The 14653-nt window shown below is 34.1% G+C and overlaps 1 long non-coding RNA gene and 1 other non-coding gene across 2 annotated transcripts; one reads left to right on the top strand and one right to left on the bottom strand.

Annotated features, from left to right (window-relative positions):
- Nucleotides 1-11175: 11175 nt before the first annotated feature.
- On the top strand, nt 11176-13801 carry LOC112495817 (uncharacterized). Its single transcript, XR_008051898.1, has 3 exons — nt 11176-12182; nt 12792-13077; nt 13480-13801. It is a non-coding gene; the product is annotated as an uncharacterized LOC112495817 (long non-coding RNA).
- Nucleotides 11367-11438, bottom strand: TRNAW-CCA (transfer RNA tryptophan (anticodon CCA)). The gene has a single exon. It is a non-coding gene; the product is annotated as a tRNA-Trp (tRNA).
- Nucleotides 13802-14653: the final 852 nt, after the last annotated feature.

The raw sequence follows: 14653 nt of genomic DNA, 5'->3' as shown, positions 1-14653 counted from the left end.
ATGCTCACATTCAATGCAGGACTGGAAATATGCAATTGTCTTTCGGCAACATGACTATGGAGCTGAACATCTTCAACATTGCCAAACAACCTCACAGTGCAGATGATGGAATTGTTGATGTGGATTTAATTGAAGCATTAGTTGATGATACTTTTGTTTCAAACCTTAGTGATGATCCTTTACAAACATGTTTAACTCACTTTGGTTTGGATTTTGATATTGACAGATCGGTCGATGAGGTCAACGCCCTGCTTGACTCAACACCATCCATGGACACTAATAAATGGAAGTCAAGAGTTGAACAACTAGCACCATCAGAGAAGAAACTCATCCCATCATCAGAATCACCACCGAAACTCGAGCTCAAACCATTGCCCAACACATTGGAATATGCATTTTTGGGAGAAGAAAGTACTCTGCCGGTAATCATCTCATCATCCCTAAATGACGAACAAAAAGGTAAGTTGTTGGATGTTTTAAAAGAGCACAAAGGAGCATTAGGATGGACCATAGCAGACATAAAAGGTATAAACCCAGTAGACTGCATGCATTACATTCACCTCGATGAAAATGCTAAATCTACTAGGGAAATGCAACGTCGGTTAAATCCTAATATGAAAGAAGTTGTTAGAACTGAAGTCCTTAAGCTATTAGACGCAGGTATCATTTACCCAATTTCTGATAGTTCATGGGTCAGTCCTGTACAAGTTGTCCCCAAAAAGTCAGGAGTCACAGTAGTTACCAATGCTGATAATGAATTGATACCCACTAGAGTAACTACAGGATGGCGTGTATGCATTGATTATAGAAAATTGAATTCTGTCACACGTAAAGACCATTTTCCTTTACCATTTATTGATCAAATGCTTGATAGATTAGCAGGCCATGAATTTTATTGCTTTCTAGATGGTTACTCAGGATATAATCAGATTCCCATAGCACCAAAAGATCAAGAGAAAACTACTTTCACTTGCCCTTTTGGCACATTTGCATATAGGAGAATGCCATTTGGATTATGTAATGCACCTGCTACATTTCAACGATGCATGTTGAGCATTTTTTCTGATATGGTTGAACGATTCCTTGAAGTCTTTATGGATGACTTTTCTGTCTTTGGTGACTCGTTTGATCAATGTTTACATCATCTAACGCTAGTTCTGCAGAGATGTATCGAGAAGAATTTGGTCTTAAATTGGGAGAAGTGCCATTTTATGGTAAAACAAGGTATTGTCCTCGGTCACATCATTTCGAGCAAAGGTATTGAGGTGGACAAAGCCAAGGTGGATCTCATTTCTAATCTTCCTTCACCCAAAACAGTCAGAGAAGTAAGATCTTTCCTTGGGCATGCTGGTTTCTATAGACGTTTCATTAAAGATTTTAGCAAAGTTTCTAGACCCTTATGCAACTTACTTGCTAAGGATGTACCTTTTATCTTTAATGATTCATGTCTTATGGCGTTTGAAAAATTAAAACAGTTGTTGACATCATCACCCATCATTCAGGCCCCAAACTGGAGCTTACCATTTGAGCTCATGTGTGATGCATCTGATTATGCAGCAGGAGCAGTATTAGGACAAAGAGTTGATCGAATTCCCCACGTTATTTACTATGCTAGTATGACATTGAATGATGCACAGTTGAACTATTCAACTACTGAAAAAGAAATGCTAGCAGTAGTGTTTGCATTGGAGAAATTTCGATCTTATCTCATTGGTTGTAAAATAATCGTGTTCACAGATCATGCTGCTCTTAAATATCTTCTCACAAAGAAAGATGCAAAAGCTAGACTAATTCGTTGGGTGTTACTTTTGCAGGAATTTGACTTGGAATTCAAAGATAAGAAAGGGACAGAAAATGTTGTGGCGGACCATCTCTCTCGTCTTCACTTTGACACAATTACAGAGCCATTAATATTAAATGAGTCATTTCCAGATGAACAATTAATGAGTGTGGAAGTATTACCTTGGTATGCTGATATAGTTAATTATCTTGTTACAGGTAAACTTCCAGAGCATTGGACCAAGCAAGACAAGATCAAATTCTTTGCGGAAATAAAGAATTTCTTTTGGGATGACCCGTATTTGTTCAAGTATTGTGCAGACCAAATTGTTAGACGATGTGTCCCAGAAAATGAAATTCAGAATATCCTTTCATTCTGCCATGAACAAGCTTGTGGAGGCCATTTCAGTGCTAAGAAAACAGCGACTAAAGTTTTACAATGTGGTTTCTATTGGCCAACACTATTTCGAGACGCTTACACTTTTTGTTCTTCATGTGATAGGTGTCAACGAATGGGGAGCATTACACGAAGGAACATGATGCCACTAAATCCAATTTTAGTGGTTGAGATTTTTGACGTATGGGGTATCGACTTCATGGGACCCTTTCCCCCTTCTTTTGGCCATCAATACATATTGGTTGGTGTTGACTACGTCTCAAAATGGGTAGAAGCAATTCCATGTAGAACCAATGATCACAAGGTGGTGATAGGATTTTTGAAAAACAACATTGTCTCACGCTTTGGATTCCCTCGAGCAATAATCAGTGATGGTGGTGCCCACTTTTGTAACAAAGCATTCAAAGCACTTTTGACAAAGTATTCAATCACACACAAAGTGGCAACCCCGTATCATCCGCAAACCAGTGGCCAAGTTGAGATATCCAATCGAGAAATAAAGCACATATTAGAAAAGACGGTGAGGCCGGACAGAAAAGATTGGTCATTAAGACTTGATGATGCTTTATGGGCATATAGAACGGCTTTCAAGACCCCGATTGGGATGTCACCCTACAGGCTAGTGTATGGAAAAGCTTGCCACCTACCTGTGGAACTCGAGCATCGTGCGTATTGGGCCATCAAGAAATTCAATTTTGACATGCAGCAAGCCAGCTCAGAAAGAAGATTACAGCTGGCAGAACTTGAAGAAATTCGCAATGATGCATACGAAAATGCCAAGATTTACAAGCAACGAATGAAAGTCTTCCATGATAAGCAAATTATGAGAAAATCGTTCACTCCAGGTCAGAAAGTGCTTTTATTCAATTCTCGCTTGCACCTATTCCCAGGTAAGTTACGCTCTCGTTGGTCTGGTCCCTTTATTGTTCATACTGTTTTTCCACATGGGGCAATTGAAATTAAGGACCCAGAGAACGGTGTCGCGTTTAAAGTTAATGGTCAAAGATTAAAGCCATATCTAGAGTACCAACCACATGATGAAGACACCGAAATAAATTTGAGTGACCCACCAAATTTGACTTGATTTTTTTTTCTTTTCGTTGATTTGATTTTTCTTTCTTTCTTTTTATTATTATTCTTTTACTAATTGAAATTGTTTTTGCATAAGTGTGTTTATTTTACCATTAAGTTTTCTCTTATCATTTTTAATCATGAGTCTCATACTTAGACCGTTCCTCCTGAACATTCTTAAACCACTTCAACGTGTCAAAACTCATCTCAAAAGACAGATTCAATTTTGTAAAACACATCGCATTTGGGCTCTACAACCACCAGAGTTAGTAGCCTATGTTGAGGGTTTAGAAAGCCAACTCAGAGACATTGAGAGAAGTGTTTACGACATCCAGTTGGAGCTTGAGGTAAATTCAATAAGAGGACGATTTTAATTTTCTTTGTGTGTTTTAATTTGTTTTTCTGTTTGTGTGCTTTAGTTTGTTACCCCGGTGAAGTGGCGGATAACGGTACTCCGTGACAATCAAGTCGGTTACTTCAGTTTCCCATAATAACTGATATTCTGAGGCGAAAGTATGGACAGAAACGAGATTCTAGCGAAGCTTCACAAGCGATTCCCTTCACTTCCTCAGAATGCCCTCCTTACGATCTATAAAGCTCGGTCCGAACGCATGCGATTACTCATAAGGAATAACATACCTGCTGACATCCGTTGGTTAATCGAGGCTAAAGTACGATCGGCAGGTGAGTTACCTCCAAAATTTATTGCATACATGCCTGGTTGTGGTAAAGGAAATTATGCAAGAAAACGACGAGCTCGAAGAATTTCTGTTGCTTGTCATAAGTGTGCCAGAATGAGTTGCAATAAAAACCCATGTTCTTTAGGAATGGTGTCTGATAACAGGGAAGATAAGATTCAATTCATTAGGGATGGCTTGAATAAGGAGTCATTGGATGATATCCTTTTGTCTCTTGAAACGCATCCCAGTGGATATGTGCAAGGAGCGATTCTCCAGTTATGGCCATTATTCCAGAAAGAGCATGCACGATATAGTCTCGGGAATCTGACTATAAACGACCCTGTTTGCCAGTTTATAAGAAAACTGGATAGGAAGCCTATCCTCAACCCATAGAGGGCGTTCAAGCCGTTTCTGGACGTAAAACCAGAGGAAGATGTGAGCCACAGTCGCAACTACCTGTAAATATCCTTTTACTTTATTGTTATTTTATTTCACTATTGTCTTATTGTTTGCATTATTGTCTTTAATAATTTTATTACTGTTTGCTTTTTCCTTTTTACTGTTTTCTTTTTGACTTGCGAGCCACGTGCTTTACGCGTTATTTGACACTGACATATTACCTCATACACAACCATGACCCACTATCACCAAGACTCTTAAATGTGATTTCTTTTTTGTCAAGCACTCACAAATTGTTTTCGAGAAGTATCACAATGGCAGCTACTCCCAATAGACAATTCAAGAACATTTGTGTGCTTTCTGGATTTACCTATGGCAAACATAAAGAGTTCGTTGAGGCAGCCATAGATCTTGGTCGAAGCATAGCAGCGAGAAAATTACACTTGGTGTATGGAGGAGGTAATCGAGGGTTATCAAAAATGGTCTCAGAAGCAGCTTTTATCAGAGGAAGTCAAGTGTTAGGCATCATCCCAAGAGTCTTAAAACCATTGGGCAGTTCGTCTGACTCATCAACTGGAGAAGAGTTAGTCGTCTCAGGTATGCAAGAAAGAATAACTGAAATGCTTAATCATGCTGATGCTTTTATTTTCCTTCCAGGAGATCTTGCAACACTAGAGGCACTTATCACGCTAGCATCTTGGGCCCATCTACACATTCACCAGAAACCCATCGGTTTGTTAAATGTCAATAACTTTTATGATGGCTTTATCGCATTTCTTAACCATGCAATAAAAAACTATTTCATTCCCTCTAATGCGAAAAAACTCTTTATTTGTGCTCACACTGCTAATGAGCTACTTGATATGTTACAAGCTTATCGACCGGAGCCAGACCCCTGGACCTTTGTGTTGGAGCGTCCAAATAATGATGGTAACAGTAGCCGCAGTAAGAAGTACAAATTAGATTTAACTCTCCGCCTGTAAATATTTTCTTCTGTGTTGCACCACCCAGGTGATGTCTTCTAAACTCTACTTCTTTCATTTCAAACATTGAGGACAATGTTTCGTTCTGGTTGGGGGGAGGGAATAGTCGACAATTGTGGAATTTTGGTTAAGTTTTTACTAATTTTTTGTTGTAGAAACTAACTGTTGCTAACTTTTTGTGTTGAAGATGGCTGAATATGGAGTGTAGTTACTCTAGAAACGCATCTTCATTGTTTGAAAAAAAAAAATTCAAAAAAAAAAAAAAAATTCAGACATTTTCTTTTTCTTTATTATGTGTTTATGTTTATTTTTCTTCTTTAATTTCTCCTCTATAAATATACATTTTCCAACTTTTGAGTCGAAGATGGCTGAATATGGAGTGTAGTTCCTCTAGAAACGCATCTTCTTTTAAAAAAAAAAAAAAATCATTTTCGTTTTCTATCATTTTACGTGTAACTTTTCTAATTAGTTTTTATACATCATTTTCACATTTCTGCATGCATATTTTCCTTTCATGCTTAGAATAGATTGGGGGGTAGAATGTTGTTTGAAAAAAAAAAAAAAATTGTTTGATTTATTTTAACATTGGATGACATGATTAATTTCAAATTTTAGTATTTGTATTATCTTTGGTCTTAAGTGATGTTACATTATGTTTGCTACTCTACATGTTGATGTTGGAGACAAATATGAGTTGCTTGAAGGAATGAACATGTCATAATAAGTACCAAGTGAGTTTTTGAGCCTATTATTTTTCTTGGAGAATAACCCTTTTGCCCACTCTTTATACAGCTTAGCAGTTTATTATTTTATACACGATCTCTAAATTACTTTTGAGTTAACCCTTAAAAAAAAAAAAATTGTAAAATAAAAAAAAAAAAGAGAAAAAAAAGAAAAAGAAAAAAGAGTGTGTTGCTACATTTGGAGGCCCATCTAACTAGTAGATATGGAAGATTATTTAGAGCCCTAAAAGACGATGGAGAGGCCATCTTTGATCCGTTTGAGCCTTTCAAGCCATCCCTTTTATTTAATATCCATAGTTAACCCTTTTGAGCCTTTAAAAAAAAAAAAAAAAAAAAAAAAAAAACCTTTTCTTTGTCAACTTATCATCTTGACCCACTCCGATTTGGAGTATTACCCGATATCTTATAAGTTCCATCACCTATTTATGTTTGAGAAAATGTAAATAATTATTTTGTTCAGTGAAGTTATGCCAAATAAAAAAAAAAAAACAAAAACAAAAACAAAAACAAAAGTTGTTGTTTCAAAAGAATAAAAATAGGTGAAATCCACCTTGCAACTTCCAAAAAAAAAAAAAAAAAAAAAAAAAAAAATTCTCTGCATTTTTCTCAAACATACACTTTGTTTTCCTTATTTTCCTTCTTTGTTAGCCATGTCCCTAGCCTACGTTTCGCCCTAATAAAAGTCCTTCTTGATTTTAGGGAACTATAGTTTGAAGTAGAAGCTAGTTATATGGGCTAAAAAGATGTAGTGATGCATAATTAAAAAAAAAAAAAAGATAAATAAAGTGGGTTGACTAACATTTTATTTGACTTGAGATCGTATTATTTCTAAGCTGAGGGCATATTTATTTCATCTTGGTGAGAGCATGTGATATCACTTCTTTATTATTTTCTCTCTCAATTACCATTCATTGGAGTGACTATTTTTATTGGGATTAATTTATTTGTGAGAGTGTCACTACTTCCAGTGAGATTTTGGGGTTTGACATGTCATTCTTGAGAGTAGCTAAAACAAAGTCTACTGGGCTAATTCATGTGGATGGTTGATGTGGGTGTGATGTTGCTTTAGACTGGAGATAATGCTTATACTTTTATTTGATTGCTATCATTAATCTGATGGAATAAATACGAGTGTTTCTATTAAAACAAAAAAAAAAAAAATTATTTTGAATTTGAATTTTGTTTTCGCTTTATTTGCTAGGGACTAGCAATAAGCTGGTTGGGGGTTGTGTTGAGTGTTAGAAAATGCATATTTATAAAGGAGAAAACCGTCATTTTACATTTCAAGTCTTACTAACAACCCTTACTTTTATGTATTTAACCTTCTTGTGATTTAATTGCATGTGTTTTATTTTAATTGAGTATTTTATGTATTTTAGGGGCATTATAGTCATTTCACAATAAAGGAGAGATCAGACGGCAAAACGGACATCACTTTTGAACTCAGGACGGTCGAAAACCTTAGGAGGAGCATAAAAGGAAAAATGGCACTATTCACATGTACGGTACTATTCACGTGAACGGTACTGTATACGTTACTGTTCACAACACTGTTCACATAGACGGATGATGACGTGGCATTGACCGATGATGTGGCATTGACTGATGAGGTGTCACGATCCTGTTGGACTAAAATTCTTATGTACTGTTGATGGTGACGTGGCAGCATATCAGTGGACGAAAAATCTCGTGTACGGTGCATGCATCACACAGGATTATTTTCAACCAAACCGCGTTACTGTTCATCCGGGTCAAACCGCGTTACTGTTCAAAGTCGGGTCAAACCGTGTTACTGTTCATCCGCGTGGTCAAACCGTGGACTGTTGACTGATGACGTGGCGCAATCCTGAGCGTCCAAACTGTTTTTAATCCGATGGCCATGATTTACTCCATGTATCTATAAAAAGGGGGCCTCTCCCCCCTAATTTGATATCTCTGAATCCATTTTTGGGATCCATTTTCTGTAATTCCCTCTCCATCTTGTATTTTCTTCGTATTTTAATAAATTCCTATTTTGCCCCTAGTTCAACTATGAGTGGCTAATTTTCTTTCAAGCTTGGGTTGAAGGTGAAGTCTCAACATGTGTCATGGGCTTAATTTGGTAAATTTATTTTCTCTTCCCCTCTAATTTTTGTGGATGTTTTGACTTCTCGTCGACAAATAATAATAGTCTTGTCTAGATACCGCCTTGGTCACACCGGCTCTCTAGTATAAGGTTATTATTATTTGGCACGATAAGCCCTTAGCACCATATTGATTAGAGCGTGGTTCATGAGGTGTGGATTCCCCCCTCATGATTTAATTGGCATTAATACGGATTATTTAGCCCATGATGCATGTTGATACGGATCCGGATACCCAAGTGCGTCATTTCAATAGAATTCTCTTCAATTTCTTCTCGCCATTTCAATACCAATTTTAGAATTTATTCTCGCCATTTTAATTTAAGTTGTAGCATATTTCAAATCATTTCCACCATAATTCCAACCACCCATTTACAAAATTAATTCTATATATAATTAAAATCCACCTCCTCGTGGGATCGACACTCGTCACCATTGATCTACACTACAATAGATTCGTGCGCTTGCGAGTACATTAAAATTTGCACAACACTAGGCATCCTACTTTTCAATAAAAATAAATTTATTATTCTTAGCTTGGTTTTATGGTGTTCATATGTGTGCCCAAAATCTACTAAAAACATACTTTAAATTGACTAATTATATAAAGTTACCATAAACTGTAAAATCCGTAGATACTTATTTTAAAACTAGGAGCAACCATCGACTCATTGTCGATTTTTTAGGTAATACAATTTCTTTTTATAATTTTAATTACTAATATTGGTACTTACAACTAAATTATTGATTATTTATGGACTATACTATTAGATCATGTTAAACATAAAGAATATTAAGATTTTCTTTTGTGTGGCATGTGTTTGAAAGTCTATTTTGTAAATTGTTAACAACTTTTTGTTTGTACTATATTTTTAAAAAGCTTGTTTTGTAAATTGTTATGTGCTTTGAACTAAAAATATATAACAGTTATTTTAAATTTACTAAAAAGAGACAGCTAAATGGGTTTATTCAGGTTGATAACAATAACAAATGGTTTTGGAACTTGGCTTTTGTACTTTTTTTACCCAAATGGATTAATAGATGAGTTATAATTTAACATAACACGATAAGAACATGACACAATATTGCTCAAACACAACCTATTGCCAGGTAGTAATGGCTAGTGTCCACCTATAATTAAGGCTCCAATTTAGGATAAGTTATTTTTTTTTTTACATATTAGTTTTTGCTTTGAAAGTAAAATTTTTAAGTGAATAAGTTTTATTTCTTTTTCAATATATCATAAAGGCCAATCAGATGTCTTTTTAAACATATTTTAAAGGCCCAATAAAATTCAAAAAGTGGTTTATATCTATTTTAATATATTAAAATTTAAAAGGTAGTTTAAAATTTTCAATATTGAATCCTTCTTCAATTTCATCACCATTTATTTTATTTTAAATTCTAGAACGCTATGTATATAAAAAAAATTTAAAGTTTTTGCTATTCTATAAGTTTAATAGAATATGAAATTTATTGGGATTTTAAATCCATAAACTTGTAGTACAACTCATTAGCTTAAAAGTTTACTCTCCAAAATAATCGAGAAAAAAAATCCCCCATAATCTACATTTTTCAAAGTTATACAAATAAAATTGAACGTACATTTTTTTCCCCAAATCTTTAAACATAAACTTTACTAGTTTAACACCTAAAACAAAATAATGTTTAATTACAATATTGAAATTTTTTTCCTATGGGCCTACATTTTCTTGATCTGGCCTGTAGCTAGGGCTATATTTTAGTGATTTTAATAGTTTTACAAATTTGACCAATCCACAAACACTCAAATATAGTCCAAATTGTACTGTAATTTTGGTTTAGATCCGTTCAATACCTTTTTGAAAAAAGAACTCTTTTTATATAAAAATGAAAAAAAAAATTATTACCCAAAAAATAATTAAAGCTCAAAATGGATTTATAGATGTTATTTCTACCTACTTTTAAGGAACAAAGTTTTTCCAATGAATCCTTGATATTTTGTGGTCACTATTTTTTTAATACGAAAGTGTAACTTTTATTCATTTAACAAAGTGAATACATTCATGATCTTTATTGAAAACGAACCCACCCAAAAAACAGTTTCAAAATTATCTAAAGGTGACATAGTTAAAAAAGGATAATTGCATTACAAGATCTTGAGTATCTTACCTTAGATTTATGAAATGTTCCACAAAATCTCGTTCTTGCTATCCTTTCTATTATTAATTAAAGGGAAATTATCAATCATATACCCTTAAATGACATCAGTATCAAATGTGCTACAACACTTTTCGCTTTTATCACGCGTATACCCTAAGTTGACAAAAAAGTTCTGGTGTCCACCTTTCCGTTTACTACTGTTAAGAACTTTAAAGAATTTGAGCAAAATAACTATTTTACCCTTTAAACCCAAAATAAGGTAAAAAAAAATAAATTTACCTTGAAAATTAATGTAAATTTTCAATACACAATTTTTTTTATTTTGTTATTAACAATACATTTTTTTATTAAAAAAATATGAATTATTAATGGTACATATTATTAACAATTATCCATAAAAAATATTCATCTTATACCATCAAAAAATATTAACAACATATTATTTACAATTATACATATTATACCATAAAAAATTCAAGTTTGAGCTTGGAGGAGTAGATCTTCAATAATTTAGGTTAAATTTTGGATGAGTAAATTCGATTGTAAAGTAACTTTTTATTTTTAGCAATTATTAACAATTATCCGATAAATGAGATGACATGTCATTTTTATCAAAATATATCATATGACATGTCGTTTTTTACTAAGTAAATGGGATGACATGTCATTTTTAAAAAAAGACTAGATTACCCTTATGATGTCAGCGCTCGCAAACAGCAGTTAACGGATTGGTGGACAGTAGAAGTATTTTGTCAACTTAGGGTATACGAGTGATACACTTAAAAAATATTGTGGCACGTTTGATACTGGTGTCATTTAAGAATATATGGCTGATAATTTCCCTTAATTAAATTAGCCATCATTTGAGAATCAATTTCAATAATTGGCCACCTATAAACCACAGCTTCCGCTTCTGCATATGCTGAGCTACATCCCAAATATTGATAGCAGCAGTACAGTGTTTCCAGTTAAATCTCTAATTATAAGCAAGCACAAGAGAGATTTAAAAAGAAAAATTAACAATGGCGGAAGGACAAAATTTTGGGAATTGAACCCGACGTGAATCGAACACGCAACCTTCTGATCTGGAGTCAGACGCGCTACCATTGCGCCACGGATCCACGGTTGGGAAGTTGATAAGATGTCTCAAACTAATATAACTTTTCTTGTATTTCCCGCCAAAACCTCTGTCGCTAAAATTCTGTGAAATCAAATGAGGGTATTTGCAAAATTTAACTGAAAGTTTTTTTGCCGGCGGTTACCCTCTGTATTTCCACAAGAGTTCGAATGTCATGAGTGCAGAATTTCAATTTCGATCCCAGGAGCCTGATCTACGAGTTTGAATCTTAGGAAAATAAGGGGTAAAAAATTTAATTTTAGCTTTGACTGCCACACTCTGTTTTTTTTTTTTTTTTTTTTAAATGAAGTAAGGTTCCTGGCTATAATATTTTGGCTTTACACGGGATTTTTTCGTCAAATTATCAATCCCATGTTTACGAATTGCTTTCAATCATTGACTGACCCTTTTGTTCTCTGATTCTGCTGGACGGTGAGAATTGGTACAATGAAATGTACTCTCTGCTTTTATTTTGTATGAAAATAAGTTAAAGGAGAAGGGGTTTGATGAAAACACAGAGGTGTTTGTTGAAATGTCGAAAAGAGATAGATTATTGGCGGGAAAGGAGAATTGAAACATCCATAGGCAGACTTCATCACAGCCGTTTGATAGAATCATCTTGAGGGACATCTGGATGAGGATAAATGTTGATGAGTGACGAGCCATCATGAGAATAATCTGTGAACTCTGCTTTTTTTGGAAGCTTTCTTGCTGCAGTCTTTGCCCGGAATTTTTACAGTTTACACTGGTAAGGTCCTGCTTTTCCTCTGCTTCCTCCGTTTCCCCTAATAGTTTTTTTTTTTTTTTAATGTTTCTTATCATTCATATTAATTGGACCGGTGATTAATGTTGTGAATTAGAGTAGATTAAAATCTAATTCTATCCCCAAGAAATCTCCACACACTGATCTTATTAATACAAGAATGAAATCCCAAGATTGCAATCAGAAACAAGGCAAGAGTGTTTAGACAGAAACAAAGATTAAGAGAATGAAAACTGAACACAAAGAGAATTATAGAGGTTCGGCTAGGTAGCCTACATCCTCTTGAGAAACAGAAGCCATAGCTTTTCTTTGATGCTCGACAGTTTACAAGATTCAGAGAGATTGTTACAAGGAACGTTATTAACCTAAGCTTGGACTTAGAGACCTTATATATAACTCTGGAAGGATCCAGATGTTGTTACTACTCGTCAGCTCACGCTCCCAGAAAGTTCCCGCCAAAACTAACAGCCTTTTAGTTATTGAAACAGCACTTGCAGTTGCCGTTTAATCTAAGCATGAGTTTATTCCTGATCGTGCAAGTCACGTGCATCACTTATGCTTCTTATATGACACAAGTTGTTGTCGTGTGAGCAGCTTTATCTGTCTGCCGCTTTGTCGTTCATCAGTCAATTCCAGACCCGACAAAGTCGTCTCTCCAGAAGCTCTTAATTCAGGTTCACATCCAACAATTAATCCTTTGCTCGATTGCAGTTCGCAGCCACAGTCTTTCCATTCTTGCCTCCACAGTCAATTTGCTGTTGGTTTGCTACCTTTTGTAGACAATTTTTCAGATTAAGATAATGGCTTACAGCGAATCAAGCATCTTTGGTTATAATGCCCAAAGTTCCGTCAACATTCTAAATTGGAAGCTAATTGAAAGGTATGTTGATTTTAGCATATCAATATATATGATGTTCGAAGTGGAAACTAGACCATTTCTGTAATAATGACTGCAGCTAGTTTCATTTGAACTTACCTGCATTACTGGACTGTCTTTGCACGGTTATCTGTACATTTCGAGTCCATGATGCCCCATTAAAATTTAACCTCCGTCTGCATCATATGTAGCTTCTATACACACTCAAAGGTCTAATGATTAGAAAAGTGAAATGATTCATTTTGTCACAAATATAACTTGGGCAACAATCACATTAGTGCTGAAAATAATTAGTGTTCCTCAAAGTAAGTCACTATAACTGCATTCTGATTTCTTTTTCATGTGATTAATAAACTGTTAATGCTATGAAACTCCTTGCTAATACTATTCATTTGGCAATTGCAGACTATTAACTGAAGACACTTGACACTCATTGATGGCCATTCAATGCAGATGAAGCCTGAGCGATCTGTGCGACTCTTATTTTGTTGCGACTTCCGGAAAACCCTGTGGCAAAGTGAACTAATCTTGCCCATTTATCTAACATTCAATCAAATTAGCATAATAGAGTGATTTTCAGTTAATAACAAGTTTGGCAATGTTCTTGTGCATGCGCCCATGAATTCATGTCCTAACAGCCAAGATACTTGTAATCCACTTGACCCCCTTCTAAAACAGAGAATGGTCCCTCATGCAATAGCCAAAATGTAATATATTCCAAGGACAAAACTGGTGCATTATTGTAAACATTATTATTATAAATGATATTGTGAAAAGACTAACCTATAGCCCAAATCAACACTTAATCTAAATTGTTGATTTCAGATTGCTTTTGGGAGCCTCAAAAATAATTTTGAAAAGCTAATTTTAATGCTTGATAATTTTTTTTAAATCACTTTTATCAAAATCAATCCATCCTACAGCATGTTTTGAAAAGTAAAGAAGGAATAACTTTTCAAAACCTGATTTTGAAAATCAATTTTATACTTAATGCAATTTTATATATATCCTCATATATATTATAAAAATTTAAAATTATCCTCATTAATTAGGAAATAAAATCATTAACTTTGAAGAGATTATTATTATTGCCAATTATATTAAAATAAAAAATAAAATGAATAATATAAAACATTTATTTAATTATCAATTATTATATGTACATAGTAAAAAAATTTATATGCATGTTTATAGTTGTTTAAATAAGTTTATTTATACTATGTTCAATTCAGTTATTTACATTTTTTAGCAGTTAGACATTATGATTTACCAAACACATACAGCTGTCTTTAAACTCACAATACTTTTAAAGTTAAATTTTACCGAATGTTTAATTGATTCTTTTCACAACTAATTATTCTGTAATTAGCTAATAACAATTATTTTAAAAGTTATAACATTATTAAATTGGCCCTTAAACATGTTAAAAAATTAATAGAACTACATGTATTATGGAATAATTTAATAAGGTGGGTGCAATTTTATTTACACGTAACGCCAAAAGATTAAGTTTATTACATTTGGAACAATTTTTTTCCTTTTTTCTTAAACAATCATATAATTTCATTTGCTATATTTA

Source organism: Citrus sinensis, chromosome 9 (genome assembly GCF_022201045.2).
Source record: "Citrus sinensis cultivar Valencia sweet orange chromosome 9, DVS_A1.0, whole genome shotgun sequence".
Classification (NCBI taxonomy): domain Eukaryota; kingdom Viridiplantae; phylum Streptophyta; class Magnoliopsida; order Sapindales; family Rutaceae; genus Citrus; species Citrus sinensis.
This window is presented reverse-complemented; position numbering and strand designations above follow the sequence as displayed.